Source organism: Helianthus annuus, chromosome 4, assembly GCF_002127325.2.
Source record: "Helianthus annuus cultivar XRQ/B chromosome 4, HanXRQr2.0-SUNRISE, whole genome shotgun sequence".
NCBI lineage: Eukaryota > Viridiplantae > Streptophyta > Magnoliopsida > Asterales > Asteraceae > Helianthus > Helianthus annuus.
The window spans coordinates 44634442-44641996 of NC_035436.2; positions in this window are offsets into that span (position 1 = coordinate 44634442).

Below are 7555 nucleotides of genomic sequence, written 5' to 3' on the forward strand. Positions count from 1 at the left end.
GGAACCCCCCCCCCCCCCCCCCCCCGTGTGTGTGTTAATCATCTATACCTTCTCGTTCGTTTATCCGGTTAGTATAATCGTTCCTGTTTCATCTACGTATATATATATGTTGCGTGATGTCGGTATGCACAAGTAATCAAAGTGTGATTTCCTGTTTTGATGTATGCTTTCGTTGATCGTTAGTGGTTTAGGTTGCTATATATGTGTACATCTTGTAGGTGATATTAGAACTTTGTATTCGTATGCATGACGGTCACGTAATCAGTTAGAATAATAGCAACCGATGGTTATGATGTTTTGTGTGGAAACTGTTAGGTATTCTTGGATGGAAAACAATGTTATATAAAAGAATCAACTCATGAATTCAGATTGTTTAATGATTATTATGTTGTGTATATGTGAATGCGATCTTGGGTAATACTAGTATTATGTATGATCAGAGAGTGAGTTAGAATTGGTTATGTATTGATTTATGCTAAGAAGGGTAGATAGAATCTTGGTAAATCGGCTAGACCCTTTACGTATTCATTGGGTTTAGGAGGTGTTACAGGGTGGGATCTTTGAGTAGGTTCTTTGGTCATGTTAAGTGTTATAAAGAGGAATCTGGTTTGTTGTGGTTATACTTGGTTAATAAATTAATGATAAATAGAAAGCATGATGATCATAGTAACTGTTGTAAGTGTCTAAAACTTGGTTGAGAAACTGATGAGCCGTGATTAGAGGGGGGGGGATGGGTAATGGAATTAGGTGGAATCGCACACCTATATTGGGCTGGGTGATAACATCAGATAGCACATGGGTAGTGGATTACACACAACATCACTTGGGCCCTGTTAACGGGAATAGGCTGCATAGCTTAGGGTGGTTGGGCTGATATAAAAATTGAACTAATAAACTTATGTAAATAGGTTTGGGCCTGATGATTAATGAGGGGGCTGCAACTTATTATTGAATCGGGTAGTTAATGATGTTAAATGGGTAGTGGGCTGATCATTTATTATTGAATTGGGCCGCTGGGGTTAACTGAATTCGACAGCCCAACCGGCCAACTAAAGGAAACTGGGTTATTTTATTATGGGCCGAACAAACTTGTTGGCTGGGATGGTAGTGGTGATGATTTTATGTTAATTGCTTGGACTGGGCTGAAGTAGAGTGAGGCCGGTTATAACTTAAAATGTTAGATTGGTGTTTTAGGTTGAATAGATATATCTTTGGGCCTGTTAGAAACTCGTGACTCACATATTCATCTTAAACACATCTATTATTGGGCTGCATAGTGTAGAGCTATTCAGCCGAGCTTAATTTTGTAGATATGGGCTGATCTATAGGGTGCACATCAGAAGGGTTGATCTCGTGTCCATGAAAGGTGTTGTCTAAATTGTGTATCACTAGTTTGAATGTTACTTGTTTAGATAAGATGGTACACATGGTTACTCGAGCTAGGGGCTTCAGTAAAGAACGTGTTACGACGTGAATAATTACAAATGTGTTGAGAATTGTTCAAGTCTAGTATCAGTGCACTATTTGTGAAACTTGTGACTTACGTAAATGTGGAACTGATTGTTATGTGTAATATGGTAGGTTTTGATTGATCATTGTGTGAAACGTGTAATTAATTCTACCGAGCACTCTAAGGTGAGTTCATCTCTCTTGAGCATGCGTCCCGGTGGTTGGGACAGTTAGTGGGTATCCCAGGGAGGGAAAAGTCTTTTGGGTAAAAACGGGAATGTTGGATAATATACTCTTCCTATCACCTTTAAAGTCCCTCCGTGTTGTTTGGTTACCGGGAAGGTAACATGGTATTAGTTAGTAGCGCTACTTAGGTTTGGCAACCTCACCCCGTTCCTGGGAGGACGGGTGTTGAACTAATGACCTAGTCATGACCAATGCTTTGATAGGAGCATTGGAGAAAGGGCAAAATAATCAGAAGCCGTCTTGTATTGGGGTATTATCAACATTGTTTTCAACATTACTTCGGGAATTAACTTCAATGGATTAACTACATATTTGGTAAACAACGTTTTCGTAAAACTATGAACTCACCAGCGTTGTCTGATACACTTGTTGCATGCTCGCAGGTTGTTAGGTTATATGGATTTGGAACTTGCTGTCTGAAGTAGCTGGAGTGGTCATGGGTCGTTCCGAGTGGATACGAATGATGGGTTTATTGATTTCACACATTTAAACTGAAACAGTTAATTATGTTTTCTTTTGTTTGCTTCCGCTGAACATGTTGATTTTCTTTTAAACTTATTGACAGTACTTTTCAGAATAATTGATGATTTTATTCAACATTATGATTGGTTCAATATGATTAGTGGCTCGTTATTGGTTTGTCTCACGCCTGACAGGGACACTCCCTAGGTGGTATTTTGGGGGTGTGACAGTTTGGTATCAGAGCCACTGGTTATAGTGAACTTGGTTTTAAAACGTTTTTATAAAACCAGACTATAACCGAACAATACCGAAATCGACCATGACACTCAGCTCCAGACTGCAAGGTTCGTCTCTCGTTTATTATTGCATAGCATATCTAGTGTTTGCTTATGAATAACATTACCCGTGAATGCACACCTGACACTGTAGTATGAGCCCTTTGTTATCAATCCCGTTATGTGAACTGTTAGTGCGACACTACCCTTCGACTATTGTCATTCTTGATCATGTGAAACCTTTTGCTTGCTATTTGAATGTGGGGAACCTTTTAGCGCAAGTTAAGAGGCACTGAGATAAGCATGCAAATCGCCTTATTATTATGGGTGCACACATAATAATAACGCGAGGTGCATGCAAATCCCAGTGAGGCTTAATGAGCGTGAGAAGGGTTCTGCCCTATTGTGTGTAAACTTGGTAGTTTGTAGATTTCAATGTGATACTCGACTTTTACCTCATTTCGACCCTTAAGATTGTTCCCTTCTCTTATATAGAACCATGAGTGGACGTGGAGGAGGTCGAGGTGGTGGACGTGGTCACATTGCTATGACCCAGGCCGAATTAACCAACTTGATCAACACTCGTGTAGCTGAAGCCCTAGCGGCTTACCAGGCTGGTACGATATGTTGCCAATTACTCTCTATCCTTGCGACGTATACTCGAATCTTACTTGTGTGTTGTATGTCCCTTCGTTTTAGGTCAACCTGCGAATCAACACAATCCGCCTGCCTGCACATTTAAGACTTTCATGGATTGTAAGCCACAGACCTTCAGTGGGACTGAAGGGGCTGTGGGACTCTTGCGTTGGTTCGAGAAGGCTGAATTAGTATTTGCTATGTGCAACTGCCCCGTGGGGGACCGTGTGAAGTATGCTACAGGCACTTTGGAGGATGGTGCCTTAACTTGGTGGAATGCCCAAGTACAAATGTTAGGTATTGAGATGGCGAATGCCACTACCTGGGATGATTTCAAGGAGTTGATGCGAGAGGAGTATTGTCCTCGTGATGAGATTCAGAAACTGGAGAACGAGTTCTACAACCTGAAAATGGAGGGGTCTGAGATTGAAGCATACACTAGGAGGTCTAATGATTTAGCAACTTTGTGCCCTAACATGTCTCGACCCCCACCTCGGCGAATTGAGTTGTATCTCAAGGGCTTAGCACCAGCTGTTAAGGGGTACGTTACTGCTGCAAACCTAGACAATCTGCCCCGTATCGTCCGTTTGGCACATAAGATTACTGACCAAGAGGTCGAACGTGGCAACTTGCCGCCACGTGTTTCTGCTACTACCTCGACTGCTACAGCTACAACCCCTGCTAGTGATCACAAGCGAAAATGGAACGATACTGACAAAGCAACCAGTGCCAGCCAACCTCAGAAAAGGGCAGACAACAACATCCACTGTAGTTTTAGCCAGTCGTCTTCTGTGAACCAGAATCAGAGCAACAATTCAAATCAGGGTTCCTACGCGGGAAAGTTACCAAAGTGTGATAAGTGTATGTTTCACCATCGCGGGCCGTGCACCCGGGTATGTCATAGGTGCAACAAGGTGGGTCATATGGCTAAAGATTGCAGGGTCTGGCTTCCAAAGCAGCCGCAGCAGCAGCCACAGCAACAGGAGAGGCAACAGTCTCAACAGAACCAGGGAAATTAAAAGGGGTGCTTTCAGTGTGGTGATGAGGGTCATTTTAAGAGGGATTGCCCTCAGCTTAATCAGAATGCTGGCAACAACAACAATACTGGGAGCGGCAACAATGGGAACAATGGTGGGAACGGAGCACGTGGAAGAGTATTTACTATTGGCGCTGGGGGAGACTCGCAATGATGGCAATGTTGAGACCGGTACGTCTTCTTGAATGATCTTTTTCTGCTTCTGTTTTATTTGACTCTTGTTTCGATTGGGGTTATGTGCGTTAGGGTTCAGTCGTCAGTTAGGACTGACTCCCACCTTTCTTGTAAATAAGCATGTAGTAGAATTAACTGATAGTAAATCGATAGAAGCTTCTCATGTTCTTTCTGGTTGTAAACTTGATCTCGTGGGTCAAGTGTTCGACATTGACCTACTTCCCAATACTCTTGTAAGTTTTGACATGGTCGTTGACATGGACTTGGTTATCTATGTACCAAGCAGAAAATTCTCTGCAAAAAGAAAATCGTGCGTTCCCTCTCCCAGTGGGGAATCCTTATCAGTTTGAGATCATCGTAGTGGTGCCATTGTTGGCATCGTCTCAATCGTGAAAGCCCAGAAGTGTCTACGGAAGGGCTACTCTGCTATACTAGCTCTTGTCACCGATTCGCCACTTTAAGAAAGGAAGATCGAGTATCTTCCAGTTATTCGTGAATTTCCTGACGTGTCTTCTGAAGAGTTACCTGGTTTACTTCCACATCGTTAGGTGGAATTTCAGAATAGACCTTATGCTAATCCTGATTTCCTTCTGGGGTACAGCAATCCCTTGGATTCGCTGGATACTATCACAGATTCATCACGGGATTTTCGAAGATTGCGCAACCTTAACCTCGTTAGCACAGCGGGGAGCGGTGAACTCATCGGAACCAAAGTAGCAGGACGTCTTCTCAGCTTTTGAAACCCAACCCTGTAACGCAAGGAGCATCACTTCTATCCGAGGGTACTGATGATCCGGCGATATATCATGATGGTTCGATTCAGAGTCCCGGTTACACGCCAATGCAACATGAGCGGGCGATGGCTTACGTGGTGGACCTACAGGAAGAACTGCATGAGTTCCGACCTGCGGTGGGAGCCGTGGTCTTTGGATTTAAATTGGAGGCATTACTTGGACGGTACCAAATGCACTACTTAGACCGATCACAAGGGCCTCCCGTGTATCCTTGTTTCAAGAAAGCTAAACATGTGATGGCAACGCTGGATGGAACTTTTGAATGAATACGACCGTGAAACCTGGACGTGTACGAGCTTTGCAGCTCGCTATCGACTTTATCATACCTGATCAGACTCACCCTATTTAAATTGAAGAACTGACGGAAGAGAGTTCTCAAGATAGACCCATGCGGGGCATGGGGAAGCAACCTTTGGCAGGACGGACGATATTTGCTGCTTCGTGGAACGGATATGGACCTCACTATACAGCAACCTTAGGGAACTGGTGCAGGCGAAGCACACGGGCCTCAATATCCTACTCATCAGAGCTTTGATAGGATGTATTAAAACCTGAAGACCATGTACGGATGACCGGGCCTGAAGGCCCACATAGCCACACATGAGAACGAAGTCAAGGTGGGATGCTTGGGAAGCGTGGCGAGCTTAACTGACGTCTGATGAAACGCGAGCGATACCTTTACTGGAGAAACTTATCGAATACATGGACCAGGAAGTCAAGGTTCGATTAACATAGTCATATCTCGATTGTGAGAGTTCGTTGGAACTCGAGACTAAGTATCTGCAATCATGCGAATCTGCTGAATCAATTCCGATGCAACTGGTGAATTTCGAGGACGAAATTCCCTTTCAAGTTGGGGATGATGTGGCACCTGAGAATAATCCGCAACAATCTTGATTTCTCACTTCACTCTTTCGTGCTCACTTGTCAAATTTCGGGACGAAATTTCTTTCAAGTTGGGGATGATGTGACAACCCGAACATTTAAGGTCAGTGCCTTTACGTCACGTAATCCCTATTTTCTCATTGTTTCTCTTTTCACGCCCCTTACGACAATATAAATTGTTATAAAACGTGTGACTTTAATAATCGTGCTAAACGAAAATCCGGTTTAATATGTTTGCGTGTTAGTGAGTTAGTTTACTATGCCTAGTGTATGTGGGTCGAAACCCCTAGTAAACTACATCAAATGGAAATGGGGCCGTACATGCTGGTTATCCCATAATCTAACAAATTGAGCCCACCTTTGATTGTCTTGAATAACCGGCCCAGCTGTTTGGTACATCTCATGGCCGGCCCACCTCAATTGTGATTGGTATTATAGTAGGAGGTTACGTAATATATTTATAATAATCACATTATCACAAATTTCATGATACAACAAACCGTACCCCTACATCCCCTCCCCTGATCGCACAATCTCAGCAGCGGAACCCCCCCCCCCCCCCCGTGTGTGTGTTAATCATCTATACCTTCTCGTTCGTTTATCCGGTTAGTATAATCGTTCCTGTTTCATCTACGTATATATATATATGTTGCGTGATGTCGGTATGCACAAGTAATCAAAGTGTGATTTCCTGTTTTGATGTATGCTTTCGTTGATCGTTAGTGGTTTAGGTTGCTATATATGTGTACATCTTGTAGGTGATATCAGAACTTTGTATTCGTATGCATGACGGTCACGTAATCAGTTAGAATAATAGCAACCGATGGTTATGATGTTTTGTGTGGAAACTGTTAGGTATTCTTGGATGAAAAACAATGTTATATAAAAGAATCAACTCATGAATTCAGATTGTTTAATGATTATTATGTTGTGTATATGTGAATGCGATCTTGGGTAATACTAGTATTATGTATGATCAGAGAGTGAGTTAGAATTGGTTATGTATTGATTTATGCTAAGAAGGGTAGATAGAATCTTGGTAAATCGGCTAGACCCTTTACGTATTCATTGGGTTTAGGAGGTGTTACAGGGTGGGATCTTTGAGTAGGTTCTTTGGTCATGTTAAGTGTTATAAAGAGGAATCTGGTTTGTTGTGGTTATACTTGGTTAATAAATTAATGATAAATAGAAAGCATGATGATCATAGTAACTGTTGTAAGTGTCTAAAACTTGGTTGAGAAACTGATGAGCCGTGATTAGAGGGGGGGGATGGGTAATGGAATTAGGTGGAATCGCACACCTATATTGGGCTGGGTGATAACATCAGATAGCACATGGGTAGTGGATTACACACAACATCACTTGGGCCCTGTCAACGGGAATAGGCTGCATAGCTTAGGGTGGTTGGGCTGATATAAAAATTGAACTAATAAACTTATGTAAATAGGTTTGGGCCTGATGATTAATGAGGGGGCTGCAACTTATTATTGAACCGGGTAGTTAATGATGTTAAATGGGTAGTGGGCTGATCATTTATTATTGAATTGGGCCGCTGGGGTTAACTGAATTCGACAGCCCAACCGGCCAACTAAAGGAAA